The sequence below is a fragment of the Symphalangus syndactylus genome, chromosome 2, assembly GCF_028878055.3.
Source record: "Symphalangus syndactylus isolate Jambi chromosome 2, NHGRI_mSymSyn1-v2.1_pri, whole genome shotgun sequence".
NCBI classification, from domain to species: domain Eukaryota; kingdom Metazoa; phylum Chordata; class Mammalia; order Primates; family Hylobatidae; genus Symphalangus; species Symphalangus syndactylus.
Window position 1 is genome coordinate 120,680,558 of NC_072424.2, and position 22,329 is coordinate 120,702,886.

General features: G+C 38.3%; 1 protein-coding gene across 10 annotated transcripts in view; it reads right to left on the reverse strand.

Annotated features, from left to right (window-relative positions):
- Positions 1-22,329, reverse strand: part of HIVEP2 (HIVEP zinc finger 2) — a 195,894-nt gene that overhangs the window by 140,963 nt on the left and 32,602 nt on the right. Inside the window, exon 2 of one of the 10 annotated variants that reach the window (XM_063622816.1) lies at positions 9,651-9,725. The exons of the other annotated variants lie outside the window; for them this stretch is intronic. The gene's annotated coding sequence lies outside the window, so the exon portion shown is untranslated. The remainder of the gene's footprint in view (positions 1-9,650; positions 9,726-22,329) is intronic. 10 annotated transcript variants of the gene reach the window in all.

The following is a 22,329-nucleotide window of genomic DNA, read 5'->3' on the forward strand; positions in this document are numbered from 1 at the left end:
ATGTCCAGCCAGTAAAAACATTCCCTAGAAGAAAGGCTAGCCGAGACAGACACATGCAGGCACAGGGGTCCCAGGGAAAAGGGTGTGCCCTCACCTGGCCTGGCCTCACTGCGCTGCCTACCACACTTTTACTTTGGGGATAGGAGATGCTTGTCTGTGTTGATGGGTTTGGATATCTTTTACATTTTTATTTTTTAAAGAAATAGTACAAAACCCAAGGATGATAGGAAAGACAGGCTCTTGCACCCAGGTCCAGGAACAGGGTCACAACAGATTTTAAACAATTTAAGTGGCCCAACTAAGAACATTTCCACCATAAAGAAGGCGCAAGTCCAAAAGAAGTCATGTCAAAGGGCACCTGGCTAAAAGTAGGGACTCGTGCACAAATCCACACATACCCTCTGCTGACATGGATAAAGCTCTTCCTACATCCCGGCCAAGGTGCCAGAGAAATAAGCAACCTGACCCCCCAAGAGTCTTTGGAGCCTGGCAGTAACCTGAGCTGCTCTAGGTTATTTTTGCTGATGGCTAGTGGTTCTTAAAGGGACTGTGTTCTAAGTACACATGTCCAGACACGGGATGCAAATTAATGATAAGACAGAAGTGACTGACCTATCTTCATTAAACAAAGTCCATAAATGCATATAATAAATGAGAAGGTATGTGAGCAAATATTTTAATGAATTTTCAAAGGGATCAATCATATATCCTGTGATATAACATCAATGGCTTAATACAAGGCAATACTGAATAACACACAATTCTATTGGTGTAAAATGTAAAGACAGCAGGCATTCCCCTAAGGCTCTGTCCTCAGTGCAAGCCTCCTACTTAAGGGAATGGGGATTCAAGATTACAGATGGAAATGACTTCCAGGACTGAGCTCTACAGTTATCATCCCACTTAAATGCTCGCTACAACTCTTAGAAGTGTAATCATTCCATCGTACCAAAAAGGAAAGTGGAGCTCGGCAAGGCTTCGTAACATACTCAAAAGTTACATGACGGATGGGTGCAAGCCCCTTCCAATAATGTCTATGGGAAAGGTGAAGATTCCGAAAGCAAATATCCCACTCAAGAAATCATTCTCATGAAACAATTAGTCCTTTCATTCTCTATCCCACATCCCTGTATTGGCCAGGCAGGAACTGGAAAGTGGGACCCAGAGTCACAAACACCCAGGTTTGTAAACCTTTTCCACCACAAACTTGCTGGGTGACGTTGGGCAAGGTGGATACACTCCTTGAGCCTTAGTGGGAATAACAGTAGCACCTACATGATCAGGTTGTTTAGAGAGTAAATGAGGTCATCGTATGTGTAATATGTTTGGAATGGTGCCTAGCACAAAGAAACCCCACAGTAAAACAATTGCTCTTATCAGTTGCATTAGTATTCCTAATTTGGCAAGTGTGCGATTCAATTTCCCTTGAAAAATTTGATAATCTATAATCATAAGAAAAATCACATAACAGCTAATTATCAAGCAGGTACTGTACAGATACCACCTCTGGTGATCACAATTTTGCCAGGCAAGTGATCTGACTCCCCTTTGCAGATGAGGGAACTGAAATTTACAAAGGTTTAGTATCTTGCCCAAATTACAACTAGCAAGTGACAGGACAGGGACTTTAATTTAGGTCTGACTTCAAAGCCTGTACTCCTTTCTCTCAATCAAGAAATAGCCAGAGAAATGGCATGAAGACCAGTGGGAACAACCCTCTATTCTATCCAGTTCTATTCTACAACTTGTTAACTCTGCCCTAAAGTCAGTGTGTAACCTCTTAACCTGTTTCACCTGCATTTTTCGGGGGGCGGGAAGCCTAATCTCTGCAGCATGTTATCCATCCATTATTGGTTTACAAGTAATTCTACAGAGAATGATAAAGTTCTCTGTAACTCTATTTAAAATATATTATTCTAAGGGTTCATTTCTGAGCCATGGCTCTTCAGAAATCCACAAGCCCTGTATTACATAATCATGATAAAGCCACACAAATGCATAAAATCTTACAGTTCATAAAGCATCTTCACAAACATTCGCTCACTTAGTCATCCTAACTGAGCAAGATAACTATGTGCCTGTTTCTCAGATGCTGAAACTGAGGCACAAGTTAAGTCTATTGCTTATAGTTATATAATCAATAAATAGTAGAGTTGCCATTTTAATAGCTGGGCTTTATGATGTCATGTCTGTGTTCCATCCATTGTTATTAAGTCCAGCTCAGGAAAAATATCAGCATCTTTCTAGTGTGATCTGCTACAATCTATAATATATCAAGGGATGACATATTATTAGCCTCTCCTTCTGTCTTTCAGGTACTATCTTTTACTTGTGTTGTAAAATATAGTTTTAATTAATTTTAACATTATTTCATAACATAGCATAATACCTACTCAAGAAAACCAAGTCAACAGATTAACTTCCCAAAGCTTGACTGTTCAAGAGCACAGGGGCCATCTCTTACTCATCATTTTATAGCCTGGAGTACCTTATGGCACTTAAAAGTAGATGATCCATAAATTAAACTGAATAAAGCTCAAGACAACTGTAAATTTATAAAATTATGTCTCTATTTTACATAATAATTTTTAAAAACTTTAAGGTACTTTTAACAGTGAACTTGACAACAGAAGTTATGTTTCAAGGTCACATTTATTGAGTGTCCAGTGTGTCTTGCAGTGCTCCAAGTGCTTTACATTTACTACTTTATTTCTGGAAAACAATTCTATGGGTAGGCACTAATTTTTTTTTTTATTTTACAGATAAGGAAACTAAATCAAGTTACCTTGGCCAAGGGTATAGAGCTAGTTAGTGGTAGAGCAGTCATTTGAACGCAGAGTCTCCAGCATCCACAGCATGTGTTCAGAACCACTCCACTACACTGACCCCACTGATAATATGCCAGACACTGTCCTCAGACCTTAATTCATCTTCACAACAACCCTGGGATCAGTAGAAAATCATCTTGGAGATTGAAAGTCGCCTTGATAATTCACTGGCACGAATTGGTATTCAGGAGAAAAATTAAGTAATCCAATTTAATTGTTTATAACAGTCCTGCTCCATGACCAAAAATATCACAAGTAGCACATCCATCACATTACAATTTTAAAAGTTTTTGGGAAAATAAAACTTAGAGCTACATTTTAATTTTAACACTTGAAGTTTAAATTTATAGCCAGTTTACCTCTTCTTGAACAGTATCTTGACATGTTTTCTGTGCAGTCTTGTACACTTCACATTGTTTTCTGTTTGGAATCTTACAGTTGTGATTCTATCTAGCATCCACTGAAATTTTGGGTTTTTTTAAACAATAAAAATCTGGTAGAAATGTTTTTTTCAGGACTTAAATTTTTGTCTCTTTTCTTGCTTTCATCTTATTTTCCCATCTTTTTTTCTTTTGTAGTTTCCCCTTCTTGTTATTTGTTTGTTTCCTGGTCAAATGATGTAGGATGGTGTGCATAGCAATCTTCCAAAACTAGATGCTTAAGAGTAGGTTCCTCAAAGTTGAGTCTATAGACAATCCACATCATTATCTCCAGGGCTGGGGCTCCAAATCTACATTTTTTCGGCAAGTTGCCAAGGTGAATTCTCTACATACTGGGATAAATCATAAGATTTTCAGTCTGCTGATTCCTGTAAGTGGTTCTTCCACTGAAGCCTTTTTCATTTAGCAGTGTGTATGTGCTAGTTTTATAAAAACATAAACTTCACTCTCTAGACTTCAGCTGAGAGTGTCACACAATATGGGGCATTTTATGTGCTAAATTTAAACCAAAGATTTTAACACACTTTATTATTTATTTCAATGTGTAGCTGCCAGGAAACACAACTAGAGAATAGAGAGTGGATCAAACCAGGCCTCCAAAGATAATGAATGGCTTAAGAAATGCACCCAACCTGTTTCATTTGAGTTTACCAAAGCAATAGATTTTTATTTTTGGTGTTTCATTTTCATATAAAACCTGACCATTTGGATCCCTCAATTAACCTTCATTATTAAAAACTACCTTATTGAACCAAATAATGGCCGATGTTAGAGAAAAACGTTCAAATAAAACTTCATCGGAAGTTTTCATTTAATAGAAATTATTTAATTACTAACAATGCAAGACATAAGCTAAAACTTAGAATGTGACCTTTTTTGAGATGTCACTTGCTGAAATGTTTGATTATTGTCCATAAAACCTGACACGAAGTTCAAATTACTATATGTGGTTCTCTAAGAGAGGCTAATATAGTCAATCGTGTCACATCACCTACCTTCCTAACCTTCACACTTAGTGTTTGTTCTTCAACCTTATGGAGACACCCAGTTCCTCAATTCCAGCAGTTCACCATCTTCCTCCTCCTCCTGCTCTGGGTTTCTTTCACTATTGTCTCTGAATCCCACTGTGAACCACTTCGCCCTTTGTCTTGCCAGCATCCCAATTCATCTGATACCTTGTCCTTCACACCCATCCTAAAAAACACTCAATTTGGTTCACTGGTTTTTCTGTCCCTGTGTAATCTAGAGGGGCTGAGAAAAAGCACCAATTTCACAGGCTGGGCTACTTCTGTGGAGCCCTCTGAATGTTGGCCTCTCATTCCAGGATGCTCTGCTCAGTATGCTCTGCCATTTCCTCCAGAGACAATTCCAAGTGTTCCCATTTTTGTCAATATGATCCAGTTTTTCCAGATAAATAAATTTGCCTTTCACTTCACAAAAAAGAAAAAACAATAAAATAATGAATTTTTCAAAGGAAATTATATTTAATGCACAGTTTCTACCCATAAACTTAGTAGCATACCTCCTTCTGCCCCAATCAGTCCTTTCTGGCACTCAAAGCACTCTAGCTGCTCCAGGATTCTGCTCAATTATCATCTTTCCTCTATATCATCTACATTTCCCTCTCCAATGGCTCTACTTGGTCAGCACATATAAACAGGTTCACACTGATGCAGAAATGCTTTCTGGGTCTTACCTCTTATTCTATCATCTCACTCCTCCTACACACAGCCAAGCTTTCTTGAGGTACAGAGTATGACTATATTGTTCTCTTCTCTACCTCCACAAACATAGTTCCAGATAGGCCCTCAATAATAATTCTCATTGTTTCAAGATTGATGCTGAAAATAGAGAAAGCCCAATAGAAAGGTGGAAAACATAGTTCAGCAGCCACTTTATAAAAAGAGAATATCCAACAGCCAAAAAAACATAGGAAAAGGGGCTCAACTTTGTTAACCACCAGAGAAATAAAAATTAAAACTACAAGGGTACACCACTACATAGCCATCAGAATGGCCAAAATGCAAAAGATGAAAATACTACAGCAGGTTGAGGACAGTTAGGACCCTCATGCATGTTAGAAGGGGCACAGATTGGCATACCTGCTTTAAAAAGGCACGCAGTAATAACTACTAAAGTGGAATTCATGCAAGCCCCATGATGTAGTGACTCCACCCCTAGGGCTGCATCTGCAGAGATGTACCATAATATTCACAGAAGCACTATTTGTAAGAGCCAAAGCCAAAACTACTCCAGATTCATCAATGGTAGGATGAAGAGAATATAGCACATTCATAGGATGGAATTCAATACAGTAATGAGAATGGATGATTGTTACACATGAACAAATCTCACTGACATACCATGGATTGAAATAAGTCAGACACACACACGAAGCAGAGCATATGATTCCATATACATAAAGGACAAAAGCAGGCAAAAGTAATAGATACAGTGTTAAAAGTTATGACAGCAGTTACCCTTGGGTTCTAACATAACTGGCAAAGGGCAAGAGATGTGCTCTTAGAATGCCGATAATGTTCAAATGGTGAAAATCCATCAAACTGTCTACATCCTTTTCTGTATATATATTATATTAGACAATTTTAAAATCTGGATATATTGATTCATCCTTGAGCCACTTCTTATTCAAAACACTCTTGACCTCCTTCTCTGTCTCACTGTATAGACGCTAAGATCCTGAGGCCAGGGACTAATCCTTGTCTATCTCAGCTTCCCTACTTCCTATACAGAGCTTAGTATACGCCTGCTCTCAACAAATGATTCTGGATGAGTGAACGAGCATGGCACCTCAGCCCCACTGATTTTCTTCTCTTTTATGCTCTTGATGCTGAAGTCTGCATTTTCAGCCTCTTCCCTGGGCTCCAGGTCTTGATAGCTGCCTATAGACACTGCAATGATAACAACCTGCCCTTTATTTGGAACTGGCTTTGAGTCAGGAGCTTTACCTATCACAAACAGCCTGCATGTTAGTAATTATTACCCCCACTTTACAGACCAGGAAATCAAGGATCCCAGAGGTTTACCTAAGAATGCACGGGTGATAAACTGGAGAAGTAAAATTGAAACTCAGGTCTTTCTTATCCCAAAGCCAAGGATCTTTCCACAGACCACACATGACCACAGATACAATAAATCTAAAATGTAGGTCACAAAGGCCACGTGCAGTGGCTCACACCTGTAATCCCAACATTTTGGGAGGCCGAGGCGGGTGAATTACCTGAGGTCAGGAGTTCAAGACCAGCCTGGCCAACATGGCAAACCCCGTCTCTACTAAAAATACAAAAATTAGCCTGGTGTGGTGGTGCGTGCCTGTCGTCCCAGCTATTCAGGAGGCTGAGGCAGAAGAATAGCTTGAACTCGGGAGGTGGAGGTTGCAGTGAGGTCACACTACTGCACTCCAGCCTGGGCGACAGAGTGAAACTCCATCTCAATAAATAAATTAATTAAAATTAAAATTAAAAAATGAAATGTAGGTCACTACTTTTCTCAAAGGCCTGCTCATCTTCCTTATCCTGAGCAATATCATCACTACCCACCTTGTCACCCAAGCTGCCGTCCTGGGAATTGCCTTCAGTTTCCCTCACCCTTCACACTGACTCAGCCACTAAGTACTGTGTGCTGAGCTTGACAGTCCATCCTGCGCTCACTATTCTAAATATCGCAGCATTAATTCAGGCTTTCGTTATTTTTTCGCTTGAATATTACTGTAATTGTCTGCACACCATGTCTCCCAAATCCAGGCTTGGCTTCCTCTGTATCATTCTTGTGATGCTGCCTGAGAGATCTTTGTAAAATGCTAATCGAATATGTCCCCCGTCTTGCCTACAGGACAGAGTTCAAACATAGCAGCATGGCATACCCTCCTTGACCTGGTCGTGGCCAAGCTCTCCAGATCCTTCCTTTGTGACTCTACTCCTCCTCCCACTTTGTAATCCTGCCATGTGAAGATTTACTGCTCACAAATGCATCTCTCTGTTTCCATGTCTCTGGATCCTTTTTTGCTAAGGCTTTATCTTCCTGGAATGCCCTTTCCCATGCTGTCTACCAGGCAAATTCCCACCCATCCTGCAAGAGGCAGCTCAAGCACTTAGTCCTCTGTCAAGCCTCTCAAGTAAAGCTGCTGCATTGCTTTCATGTCACAGCTAAGCTTTGTGCATCCTTCTCTTACAGCCCTTTCATAATGTATTGCAGTTTTTACAGACTGCAGCAATGTATTGCAGTTTTTACAGACTGCAGCCTTCACTTCTAGACCATTAGCTCCTTGCGGACACATGTCTGCTCTTTATTGCATGCTCAGGCCCCCACGCAATAGTCAACAGTACTTGAACAAGTGAATTAGTAAATGAAACCAATTGTATGTGTACATATAATCTTAGTTGCAAATAATTTATTTTTAAAAGCAAATCCCAAGAGAATGATCCAGGCAGAAACAATGAGGCAAGAATGGATCATTTATCTTTGTAAACTCTACGAGAGTGCAGCTCAAAGTGTAAGGCTGAAAACAACATTTAGCTGTTGTGTAAGTGTCTGCAGGAACATAGCATCCTCCTCTCCCAGGCCTCTCATCAATATTCTTCTCCTACCACCACCGCAGCCATCTCTGATCCTGGGCAGGGGTTAAGTACAGGGGTGAAAGGAAAAGGGTGAAGATCTGTATTGAATAGCCTATTTCCTGGATCCCTAATCTCTGAACCTAGTGGAGAGAATCACTGATACTCAACCTCAAGTTTTTGGTGAAATAAAAATGGTCTAAACCTTAATAGAGATGATTCTCAGTGCTAACCAGGATAGAGCAGAATATTCCATGTATCTCCTGGATTGGCTAAAGTGGAACAGAGCAAAAATAAACATTTTTTCAGATTGTGCTCTCATTTCTAAGATGCAGGACAGGAACGTGGGCATATCAATAGTCAAGTGGTGATGCTGTCACTATTGAATGAAGAAACTAAACAACGGACTGGTGAAATTGACAAAGATGAGTATGGCTGCAACGCACAGTGAGAGAAGAAACTTGACGTCTGAGAGTTGAGTGAGGGACTGAGAAACTGTAGGCAGGAATACCCACTTCACCAATCACTCCACGCCACCTCACCACCCTGGGCCACACGGTATTTAAGTACAAGGCAGGACATCAGATGACCTATCGAAAGTACTCCTTGCACAGAGAAGAAAGTTGACTACGGCTCTTGCCAGCCCCTACTCTACATGAAGGCTACAATTAAACAGCTCTCCCTGGAATAAGACTGTGGAAAGAAGCAGCCAAGTGCCCCCCTGAGACACACAGAAAAGCAATAACTATGTTGACATTCCAAGAAGAGAGAGGGAGAAGAGCATTTTTCTTACAGTCTCATTCTTTAATTGCCTCTTCTGGCTTCCTTTCTGGAGAGAGAAGGGAGGTGGGTGATGGTGGCTGGATCATGTAAAAGACCAGAGTGCAGCTGATGTGAACTTCTATCAGGCCTCCTTGCACAAAGACCTTATTATAATACACACATAAAAATGCGTGGGCAAGTCTTGAAGGGTTGGGGTTTTTCCCCCCAAACTCACTCCCAGCCCTGTGCTTTGAATGTAGTTGTGTATACACACCCTCTGACAGAATAGGTTCTTCGTGTTGCCATGGAGCTGAAACCTCTGTAGTTTAGATGGAAGGATCACAGTGCTTTTATACTTCCAGCGGCAGAGGTAAGAATTACTGCATAATATTAACTCCACTTTCATTTCAGATTTTCGGTTGCTCATCTTCATGTTTTGCGTGAACTCTACTTATATTTTTTTACTTACTGCTTATAAAATTACCTCATAGAAGCTGCTAGCAAACTGATTCTTGTCTTTGTAAATCAGTTTGTCAAAACTTGAGTGCATACATGATGTGTGAGTTTTCCCCACTCCTGCCCTTTCTAACAGAGAAAATCTGTGACCTTATCACATCTAGGGGAGTTTATGAGAAATGCAAAGTACAAATCAATTCATAGCTAATAAATATGCTGTGAAACACATAAAACGTCACATAACCAGTAAGTATTTTCTCTGATATGATAAACCTAAAGATTATTTATATTCTGATTATTATTTTTCAAGTAGGTTTCAAGAATCAAAATCATATCTAGAACACTTTTGCAAACATAGATATGCGTCTGCAAGTTCCTCTCAGGTCTCGTTTCAAAGCTTACCTATTACCCTATTGTTTAGAAATCAAATAAAATAATCTAATGAAAGAAAAACAAAGTAATTTCCTAGCACAACCTCAATGTCTATGCTGCCCCTCCTTTTCAGATTTTGTATCTCCTAAGAAATCAGTGATTTGACTTCTGCAAAATCAAATGCAAAGGAGTTAAGTAAAACAATTTTGATTTCCTACCTGGAAATATGCTTTTGGTCCTAGTCACACATTCTCATAATCTTGAGCCTCAATGTCTCAGGTAAATTCGCCAATCTGCTGACAAGAAGTTTTGTATTATGACTTCTCCTCCCACAGTGCATGCATTACAATTTGACCACGAAAATGACCTTCGTCTTAACCAGAACAGCAAAACTGAATCTATCGGTTTGAAAAATGAGAGTGCAAACATGCGGAGGAGGGAGAGGCAAAACAGGTGGATAAGATGTTGCACTAAGCTACACACAATATTAGTGCTAGAGTGCTCTGCAAAATGAAATCTTAAGAATTAGAAAATAGTTTATGAGGAATAAAATAGTGATGGCACTAGATGATAACCCAAATAATAAAATAAATATCCATAAGTCCACACCAAAGTCAATCAATCAATCAATCAATAAAATATGTAGATATTTCTTCCCTTCAAAGATAAAGCTTAATTCTTCTCCCCTTAGGTGTGGGCTGACTTCCAAAGAATAGAATACAGAGAGAGAAAAAGCAGTAACTTCACAATGGAAAAACCTGGCAGAGTCTACCGTAACCAAGTGATCAAGGTTAATATCACCAGTGATAAGTCATGCTGATGTGACACAATTCCTAACATAATGTGATGAGACGGGAACCTTGCCTGGTGGTATTCTGCCCCCAAACCCGGAAGCCCAGACTACAAAATTCCTGGCCCATACTCTTCCAAAATGTCAATTCCATCTGAAACAAGCAGACTGTGCCATGGTACTATCATATTGTATCTTGTGTCATATTAAATATTTTTAAAGTGAGTAGCTAATTAATACCAAATAAACTTCTCAGGCAAACCAAACCATTCTTTAAAACAGTTAATCAACCACTCAAATAGAACAGCCTTTTTAAGATAGTAATATTGTTTAGATAGGAATTTTTCTTCTTCTCTTTTGATGCTTTCAGAACACCTCAGTATGACATCTTCAAATGGTGTACACTTCAGTTTTTTCTTGCTAAAGACAGTGCGTATATTTCCACTATGACTAGCAACAACGGTGCTTGTATTGATCGTTCTGGCAGCTATTTAAATAGGCTTGTTCTCTCCCTATCTCAATGGCCTCACAATGCTAATACTACAATGCTCAAGACCTTCTGAGCACCCTAGCCAGATGCCCCTTACTGCTTGTGGACAGGCATTCCCCAGCCTCTTGGCTGGGTGACAGCAACCACAGCAGCCCACAAGACGGGTGGAGAACCAATGAGTAAAATGATAAACATTTGTGATGAAACAGGATGTTGGAGACAGGGGGGTGAGGAGACAAAATATCTCAACACTGAACTACCAACGCTACTTTGGAACTCCTAACAGTGTTCCCTTGTTGTAAAACTAGGAGCAGTAAACAGATATTTTTCTCTGGTGTTTTCTCCTTTATTATAATTAATTTCAGAATTACTGCTAAACAACACACCAGTACCCAGGCACAGAACTTAAGACTGAGCTAACTGAACCACAAGCACTATACCCCCATAAATATTGTAAATGTTCATTGGAGACACTTAAACAATTATGTGAAAATAAAATGTTTTCTGGACACAGAACACAACATTTTCAATAGTTCAGCCCTTGCTGTTGATTGAATGTACACTTTAAACCACCATTTCCCCTTAGTAAGTTAGTAAGCCAGTTAGTAAGCATAAATTTAAGAAACTCTGAAATAAACATAGTACTTCACTTATACAGTGTCCTGGACTCAGACTTCACTTTGATGGACTCTCAATATGTAAGTAAATATCTCTTAAGTTGAAATTCTACTGAAACTATTCCCTGATTTCTGTACTTGGAGTACAATCATTTTGTTTTAATTGCTATGTATTGAAGAATCCACAAAATATTAATGTTATAACTATGTTATCACCTTAATGCATTATGCATCCCTGCTTGACCCCATAAATTAATGTACCAGTACCATATATGCATATATACCAGTACAAAAACTGCAGAAAAAAAATGACTCAGGTGGTTCCCATTAATTCACACACTGATTCTGATATCAAGGTTAACAAAACAAAACAAAAAAGTGAAATCACCACTATGGTGGTGCTCTCTTGGACTCCTTTTTAAAGTGTTATCAACAAGGATGTCTTCTTAGAGTCTACAATACTCATTTCTCTCATCCATTTCATTCTTGCTTTATTGCTAATGATTGCACCAAAACAAAGTAAATGATTGCACAAAACAAAGTAAAAAAAAAATTCCATCTTAGTAGCAATTTGATACTTTAAATAAATCTCTGAAAACCTTTTCCACCGGAAGTGTCCTAACAGTGACAGATCATTTAGCAATATATACACGGAGATGGAACACAGCTATGCACTGAGGAATATAGACGGGGCAGGAAGTGACTGAGATGCAGCAAGCTCACTTACTTCAGACTGAACACAAAACTTTATAGCAATATTAAACCCAAATTTCTAGTCATTTTTAGACTTAAAAACCCAACTCAGCCTGTCTGAATTTCAACTCGTATTTGACAAGTACCTCCAAATGAAAAAGTGGGAAATTACAAAGATGAATTTGAGGACACGCATTCTACTTTTGTTCCCCACTTGTTACACTTATCATCCCAAAATATTATTTACCCATCTCTTTTATGCATTTATCTTTAAAAATCATTTCTGGAAAACTTAGTAATTAACATTTTGAAAACAATGCTAGAGTAAAAAGGTTACAGTGTCACATATACTTTCCTTTAAGAATGTAAATTACATATTTCCTTGTAAAGCTGTTGTTCATGTTGAACAACAGGACATCAAACTTGAAAAGGCAAAATTAAGCCTATGAGAAAACGCAGTATGTGCAGTATCAGAGGTGAATGTGACATTTCATTCCAAACACTATTGTACATACACAACTGATAAATTTTCTACTAGTACACTCAAGTCTAAATCATAATTCAATATGGATATTAGTCCATACTCTTTCTGAATGAAAATAAGGCAACCCAATGAAACTGATGACATGACCAAAAAAAGATAAACAGCCCTTTCTACCCTTCAAAAGAACAAAAGAACACATGAGAATATTTCTATTAATACTGATATTTTAAAGCATTACACCATAACCTATATTACTCGGCAAGATCAGTTTATTATCCATTTTTTTCATTTATCCCGAAGATCATTCTTAGTCTTTCTACTTGTATCAGTTCAATTTGTTATCCTCACACTATTATTATCAGTTAAGTAACCCTGGGTAAACTGTGGTTTTCATATCTATTGACCTGGTATAACACAGGCTGATATGTCATTAGCATAAGCTTGTCCTAACAAGTATGACTTCTCTCCTTTTAAGATTTGTTAAAACCGACTTAATTATATTTTCTTAACTATCTTGATAATTTTGGTTGCCCACTTACTTTATAATATTTTGGATATTACAGTTTATCTTTTTAAACTAAGGGAAAACAACCTTTCATTCACTTTTTAAATTCTTCCTCCATTGTATGAAATATTGGAAGACATACTGAATTCCCATCTCTAAATTAGAGTTAAGAAAGATACTGCTCAACTATCTACCAATAAACTATTTACCAGATAACTTAGGTTATTTTAAAATAATTATAAGATCAATTAAACCAATATAAAGAAAATCTTGAAATGCACTATAAATTCCAAAAGTGCATCCTGTTTACACAGTAAGATCTGAGCCTCAGAAAAAGAAAACCAACAAGGCATGATTTAGGTAATCAATACAGGGGCCCGCTAAAATGATTTCTGCAAACGACCAGTGAGTTGAGCTCACATTTAAAAATGCACTATTACTTATATTTTAAAAGCAAGACACTGGAAAGTAGTGTTATAAATGCTCAAAAGCTCATGGAAAAAAATAATTTCCAAACATGAAGTGTTTTGCAAGTGTTTAATAAATATAAGTATTTTTGTTTTTAAAACCTGAGGTTAAATACAATTCTTAATTTACTAGCCAGATTCACTGTACTCAGAAATTCCTGAATATGGTTTTCATTTACTGACTAACCTATCAATCTATAAATCTACATTTAATCTGAAAAAATTTTATGACATAATAGATCCTTTAACTATTAATGGTTCAAACTGTTAATTCCCCCAACCATGGTCATGGTTTTAGAATACACAAGTCCATAAGAATCCAAGCCACTTGACAGTAGACCAAGAAGCAACATAAAAACTGATAATCAGTCCGGGCGCGGTGGCTCACGCCTATAATCCTAGCCCTTTGGGAGGCCGAGGGGGGCAGATCACTGGAAGTCAGGAGTTCGAGACCAACCTGGCCAATGTGGCAAAACCCCATCTCAACTAAAAACACAAAAATTAGCTGGGCGTGGTGGCACATGCCTGTAATCCCAGCTACTTGGGAGGCTGAGGCAGGAGAATTGCTTTAACCCGGGAGGCGGAGGTTGCAGTAAGCTGAGATGGCACCACTGCACTCCAGCCTAGGTGACAGAGTGAGACTCTGTCTCAAAAAAAAATTAACAATAATAATAATCAGAGAACTACACTATCTTTATCACTGTAATTTTTAAATAACTTTGAAGGCATTCATGAAAACCTAACCAGAAACAGATAATCTAGATTAGATAAAGCTAATATCGTTTAAATGTATAAAATAACAAAACGAGAATTAAATCACATTGAGAAATAGTAGAACCAAGTAGCTATAAGGTAACAAGAATCAATATTTAAAATATATAAAAAGCTCAAAGAAACTTACTTTTCAAAAAATAACTAAGAAATAAATTAGAAAAGATATGCCAAGTAAATCCAGACAAAGAAATGCAATGAATAAAGATACCTCTTTAATTATGATTAAAATGCAAACCAAAACAACAACGCAGTCAAAATTTTTACTTTGGCACAATCATGATAAAAATGGAAAGCAATTTGAAAATGAGGACCATGTATGATAAAAAAAATTCATTCCCTTTGAAAAACAACCCCAAAAGAAAAAAATAATGAATATTCAGCAATAAGGGGATTTTTAGAAAATTGTGACCATTAAATTAGATCAAAAATATGCAGCCACTAAAATTAGAATATGGTAATATGCAAAATCAAAGTGTTTATAAAAATGATTTTGAAAGTAAGGATTGTATCAATATCATGATTATAACTATTTCAAGTGTATGAATGTGGGCAAAGATCAAAGAATATACAAGGAAAAATTCTAAAAATCAAGTTGATACATTATAAAAGCCTATGAGATAGTTATGCATCTTTTCTTTATTGGTGATATAATATTGCTTGTGTGATAAATTAAAAACTTGACAAGAACAAATAAATTACAATAATCTAGTCAGCTCCAAAATTAAATCTCCCAAATGCATCAACCAGTACCTACCATAAAACAATGACTATTCCACAGGAGAGTTCACCAATGGCCAGATCTCTGTAACCAAAGCAAGACCTACATCTTACATGAAATGAAACTGTGAATGGTCCGTAGCATATCCATACTCTTTAAGCTATTAATCCATGCCCAAGTGCTTAAAAAGTTTACTATCTAGCATATGATGTTAGAGATTGTTCATTTTTATCCTTGTGATTGTACTACATCCATTATTTCTATGGGAGTTCAGTATACACTACCAAATCATGTTGTTTGAATACAGGCAGTTCTCAACTTACAAACACCTGACGAAAACCAAAAATAAAACCAGCTGCTGCTTTCCCCGGGCTGTCGCCTTCTAGCACTACCAGTAGTCTTACTGTTACCCCTAAAGAGTCTCAGCTGTTATGAAGAAATCTAAAACTTTTTAGAGAATCTGGGGGGAGAAAGGGTCAAAGCAATAAAACAGTACCAGATAGTGAATATACACAAAGCACACAAAGCCATTGCTTACCCTGAGTCGTACTCGATAAAGGTTTGATGAATGAATGAATAAATTTCCTTTTCACCTCTGTAATTTGAGCCCCACTACTTTGCCTCTACCCTACTCCAGCAGCCTGTTAACAAGCCTCCTTTTGGGGCTCTTGATTCATGGAGCTGGAGCTCAAGAAGGGAGTGAAACCCCATAAACAAACAGCTGTGATCAACAGGCTATCCACTGGGCAATTCAACAGAGAGGACCTGCGCTCAGGACCAATCCAAAAAGGTCTGTTCTTGTGACCTCCCCAAGAGCACCGGTTTGATGTGTACTCCAACTGTACTTTGATGGCCTTAAAGAAGCTGAACCACTTTAAACACATCTAAAGTCTAATAACTTTTCAATTTATTTCACCCAACTAATCATTCATCTTCTGAAATTTCAAGCCACTCCATTATTCAAAAATCTTCCTCAGCTCTCTCTTACCAACTGAATTACAGAAAATCAAAGAAACTCAAAGTTTGAGAGGTCTGAAAGGACTTTTAGCACAACAACCTAAAGAACAGGGCAAAACAACTTCACTCTTTCATTCAAGTTCCATCACAACATGGTCCAGGCTATCCTACTTAACGATTCTCAGATCTTAACCCTGTACATTTCCTGTCTCCTGACTTTCACTCATGCCACCATTTATATCATACTCTATTTGAATGGTGCCCTCACGATTTTACAAAATCCAACTCTTGGGCAGCCATATGTGGTGTTCCTACTTTCACTTGTAACATATGTCCATCTTCCAACCCATCTCTGCTTCTAAAGATGCTAACCAATCCTCAAGGTCCACATCTTCCAGAAAAACCTTTCCTGGTTCCTGCAATTGGTCTTTTTCTCTGAACTTTCATTTCATCTGGTTTTTGCCTCTTTTTTGCATATTCTATCTTTTCCAGTAAAATGAGTTAGTCATGTATGCCATTAACAATATCAGATTGCATTCTCTCTGAGAACATGATGTAGGGTTCACATTTATTTCTATACAGTTTCTAGCCCATTGCCAAAATCAGAACAGGTACTCAAATAATTATTGGCTGGGACTTTTGATTGGTAAGAAAATACAGATGACTTTGGAACTAGAAAAGTTTAAAGGAGTGGTTTAGACTGGAATGGACTACAGCAATCAAAGACCAAGAACTAAATTTTGATAACTTGGTGCCTTCAGGTTGACTGGATTGAGAAGGGTGCTAAGTGGTAGGATGTCACTGTCAAAAACATACTTTTCCCTATTTCAAAATTTTGCCTAAGACCAAATATGTACCTATGGAAAAAGACTTCCTCTCATCTTTTCCTCCACTCTGTAAGATACCACCTCCCAAAAAAAAAAAAAAAAAAAAAAAAAAATTCTGAATTCTACACAGCAAATTAAAAACACAGTTTTGAAACAAAGTACAAAGACCAAGCATAATTTAACCTGTTTTATAGAATATGAAAAATAACTTTCCTTTTTTAGTTAACAATAGTCTACTAAAGGGCAGATTTCAAGGATACAAATCTGAAACACTTGAAGAGCAGGTGTATCATTTTAGAGGTATCTAGACGTTATTTTCTCTACTATATGGAGCCTGTGTGTCTGCCTAACACATAACATGCATTTTCTTAATTAGAATGCATGCTGAAATATCTATTTTAATAAATATATTGTGACTCAGGGAAATCATTATGATCTATTAAAGAACAATTAACTATAAAAGCATTAGCTATACAGAAAGAGATAGCTTCAAGTTGGTATACACAGATTTCTACTATCTATAGACAAAAACCTATCTGAATATTTTTCAAGACCTTAAAAGATGCTGTGTTTACGTAGCAATGGTATAGTATACATTGGCAGATGATTCAAAATATGTTAGTATATATCTACATATATGAGTATTTATAATCGGAAAATTAAATCCCATGATTTTAAGACAATTTAAATATAAACTAGGCAGGGGAGAGTGCAACAATGTTAGAGAGGAGGTCACTGAGGAATGAATGATTATATATTAAGCATGTTTAATAAGCCTTTATACACCAACATTTTTTGAGATTACATATATCTAAAATGCAAAAAAAAAATAACTGCCTCTGTTTTCATTCAGAAATGTCTCAGGGTCATTATCATAAACATAGGTCACCATAGCAAACCTACTCATTTATTTATTTCCATTTACTAGGAAAATACTTATGGAGCCTCTTCTATGAGTCAAGTACAACATTAAGTCCTGGAGATAACAGTATCATATGGGGCAGGCATGGTCTCAGCCCTAGTAAAACTTAAATTCTGAGTAGAAAGATCAACAAATAGCTACTGTAAATTGGGGGAAACACAGTAACAGCTTCTGAAGCTACTGAGATGCTTACATTTGCTTACCCCTGCACTCTTGTTTCCTCCAGTGGCCTATATTTTGATCTTTAAGATCTTGCTTCTGATTTTTATAGTTTATCTATTTCCTTCTTCACTTTCAGGCTGTCAGTGATTACATTTGCAGTCAATATGCCATCCTTTACCAGTGACAATATTTTACTTCCATATGCTGCTCCTAATCTCTAGCCAATCAGATCATCAAGCCTATTAAAACTAAGCCTAAAATAAGGACAAACAAGCTCTGAGTGAAGGCTGAATAGGTATTTTCTACCATGGCAGTTTGATAAAATCATTTTATGCATTACCTGATTGTTTCTGATGAGATATTTCTATTACCCAACTGACCATGCCACCCATTTAAGAAGATAATTTAAAGAAATGTTTTACCAACAAAATTTCCCACTCTTCTCTCATTCTCGATCTAAAATAAACAAAACAGGCCAGGTGCAGTGGCTCACGCCTGTAATCCCAGCACTTTGGGAGGCTGAGGCGGGCAGATCATGAGGTCAAGAGATTGAGACCATCCTGGCCAACATGGTGAAACCCCATCTCTACTAAAAAACACAAAAATTAGCTGGGTGTGGTGGCGCACGCCTGTAGTCCCAGCTATACGAGAGGCTGAGGCAGGAGAATTGCTTGAACCCAGCAGGCAGAGGTTGCAGTGAGCCAAGATCGTGCCACTGCACTCCAGCCTGGTGACACAGCGAGACTACGTCTCAAAAAATAAAAATAAAGATAAACAAAACAAAACAACAACAACAACAACAAACCTACACTACTGCTTAGAAGCAAGATCCCTACTGCCAGAAAAGTCTTCTTTAAGTACAGTCCATAGAAATGGTATCTTAATATATAAACCACTGTTTCTCAAAGAGTAGTTCTCAGATCACCAGCAGCAGAATTACCTAATTTACTTCTTAACATTAAGGTTCCCTATGCCTCACCTCAGACCTAGTGAATCACATGCGTAGAGCATGGGGGCCTGAATTTTTTAATGCTCCTTGAAAGACCATTGTGCATGATACAGCTTGAATCCACTGATCTAAATAACCAAATAGTACACATTCAAAATGTCAGTCTGAGCCCTAAAGACTCAAGTCCTCTATTTTACTACCAGTCTGCAAAATTTAATGAATGCCACCCTCTGCAATGCACTGGATAAAATTAAGTTTAAAAAGTTCAAGACAGTAAAGTTTAAAGGCCACCTCTACCCAGAGTTTCCACTTTAATATGGAAGACAAACCAGAAACACATTAAAAAAAAAAAAAAAAAAAAAAACTTAAAAATAAGCACAAGCAACATTTCAGGGGAGTCCAGTTGATAGAGGACAAACGTGCTGAGGGGGCATAGCCTAGGACTGAGCAGAATACAGTTGGGATTCAGAAAGGAAGAATTCTAAAACAAGTTTGGGGCAGAATTTAAATGTAGCAATTTTCGAGTGGGTCTCTAAAAAGGTGTGATGATTGCCATAGGGCATTTAAGATCAAGGAGAAAATATGTATAATCATATCTCTTGGTACCACAGTCAACACAGAAAGAGAAATGCCCTGCAGGCTTATTAAAAAGATGAGATACTGGTTTGGGAAAACCTCCCTGAAAAGAAGCTTTTACAAACATATATTATCTTTTGAGGCAGACAGAGGAGGTATTGTTATCCCCAGATTTACAGACGAGGAAACTAAGAATCATCTGAGACCCTTTTTTGCAAGGTTCTTATTATAGGGCAAAGCTGGTCCTTTCCTTCCATCAGGGACTCTTTGCCCAGCCTGACACTGCTCCCAGGAGAAGGATCGTTAATTCTCCCAGGAGAAGGATCGTTAATTCACTGTCTCAGAAATGAGACAACAAGCCATTCAAAAACATATTTCTCCCTCTGTCCAGTTCAAGAAACAATCAGGGGAAATGTGTGTGAGTGTTTGTGTGTCTGTGATGTGTATGTGTGCATGCATATGTGTGCATGCATGTAGATCTATGCATGAGTGTGTGTGTCGAGGGTATCACTGACTAATTTAACTGACCGCTCGTTGTTTCATAATTAATGAGTTACTGTATCTTAGTGTCTAATGGATGTTTCAGTGCTAGTACTCAGGGCTAATGATACTGAAAAGCAAAAGCCAGTCAAAGTCTCTGACTTTGTGATTTGATTTGTGATCAAGATAATTATCTGAAATCTCCATACTGGGTTAGTGACAGCAGGTTTCCTCTGGCTGTGCTATCCAATATGGTAGGCACTAGCCATATGTGGCTGCTTAGGTTTAAATATAAAATTAACATTAAATAAAATTTAAAAATTAGTTCCTCAGCTGCACTGCCACATTTCAAGTACCCCAAAGCCACTTGTGGTTAGTAGCTACCATATTGGCCAATGCAGTTCAATTGGAGAGCACTGCTCCAGAGTGTCACTCTTTCTGAAAAGACAACTTCAGGCCTCAGTGTATACAACCATTGTTATTTACATCTAGTTCCAAACACATGCTAACAACAGTGATCAAACTTTTGTCCCTCCCACTAAGGCTTCTCAAGCCCCTCTAGTAGAATTCATGTATTTCTCCTCAGAAATCCCTTCCCCCTTCTCCTCATCACATCCCTCTTCTCATGGCTGTTTTCATCCTGGCTTGATAGCTACGTGCACATCCATTTCCTCTACAGTCAGCTTCTCAAGGCCAGTGGGTCATGTTCAGTTACCAGTAATGGTTCATGGCCTTTTAGGAACCGTGTCGCACAACACGAGGTGAGTGGTGGGCAAGCGAGCATTACTGCCTGAGCTCCGCCTCCTATCAGATCAGCGGCAGCATTAGATTCTCACAGGAGCGTGAACCCGACTGTAAACCGCGCATGTGAGGGATCTAGGTTGCATGCTCCTTATGACAATCTAATGTCTGATGATCTGAGGTGCGACAGTTTCATCCCGAAACCATCCACCATCCCCACACCATGGAAAAATTCTCCTCCATGAAACTGGTTCCTGGTGCCAAAAAGGTTGAGGACTGCGAGTTTAAAGAATGGTAAGGTTTTGTGATAATTCCTACGAGGTAGATGCTTAGATGGAATTACTGCTTGTGCTGCACATTTATAAGGAGAAAAAAAATCAAATGATTTTAGAAGTGGGTATGAAAATGTACTTAGCAGACGTAAATCAGAAAAGCACTGGGCTGTACTGGAGGTATTGTTATCCCCAATTTACAGACAAGGATACTAAGACTGTCATCAGCCAGCACACAGAGGATGGCCCCTTACCACAGCAGGGAGACAAAACCAGGACTCATGGTGACCTATGGGAACCAAACTGCTTAGCTTAGGATGAGCTTGTCAAAAAGTTGTATCAATTCAATTCTTACTCATGCTGTTACAACATCTTCAAAAACTCAAGCCTTGGGATGCTAATGAGAACTTCTACTTTCACTCTGACAACGACTTCTGAAACACGAAAAACGTACATTTCCTTCATGCTATCATTTGGATAGTTTCAAAGTATCTGAAGTATGAACAATATCTGATTTTTTAAATAAACCAGTTTGAGGGGGAAAACCCATGGATCAGGACACATTGGCTGTCTCCATGAAGACAGAAAATATTAAAAAGGATTGAAGAGTTATCACACTGGTACTTCACCGCTCACTGCTTTCCTTTGCCAGCTTCAATGCCATACTTAACTAAGTTTCTAATTGCCATGCTTAACTAAGTTTCTAGGCACTTTCCCACAAGCCTTGGAAGAAAGAGATGTCTACAGGGCCACCATAGACCAGAGGAAAGGTAAAACATGGGAAATGAAACCAAGTAACGTGGTGAGAGCACAACTGATGACAATCACAGAGAGCGCAGTCGACTGCACGGAGTGCTGAATGTGGCCTTCAGAGGAAGTGAAACTTAGAATGGGACCAAAGATGCATCACTTTCCACAAGAAAAGTCACCCATTCTTGCCCCATCCTCACCTCCACCCCATCTCGTGGCTCACCATTGTGGCATTTCTCCATTGTCAACATTCCAGATTGATAAAAAGTAGCAAACTAAAAGACTGGCCCAGCAAAGTCCCTGATCAGCCAGATCACCAGCAGCAAGTTGTACGTTTGCACTTGTCTCTCCCACCACAGTGTACCCCAAAACTCAGTCAGGTTAGAGCCCTGAAACATTATCAGGCTCTCAGTATATGAAAAAAAAAAGTGCCTGAGATGTGCTCAGAGATTGCAGTCACAGTACTGGGGATGGGCTCTGGCACCAGCCCCTTGAAGCAGAACCTGAGCTACACTGCGTATCTGTAGGTAACCTTGGGCAAGCAACTCACCCTTCTTGGTGCCCCCATTTTCTCACATGTCAGCCACAGTTATCATGTGCCATCAAATTTAAGTGGTCTACCAATTCTAAGCATACTTTTTTTCATATTTTAACATTTTTGAAATCAGAATGTGTCTTACTATGGATGGTATCTTTCAAAAAAAAATTGGAATCTTTGTTTTC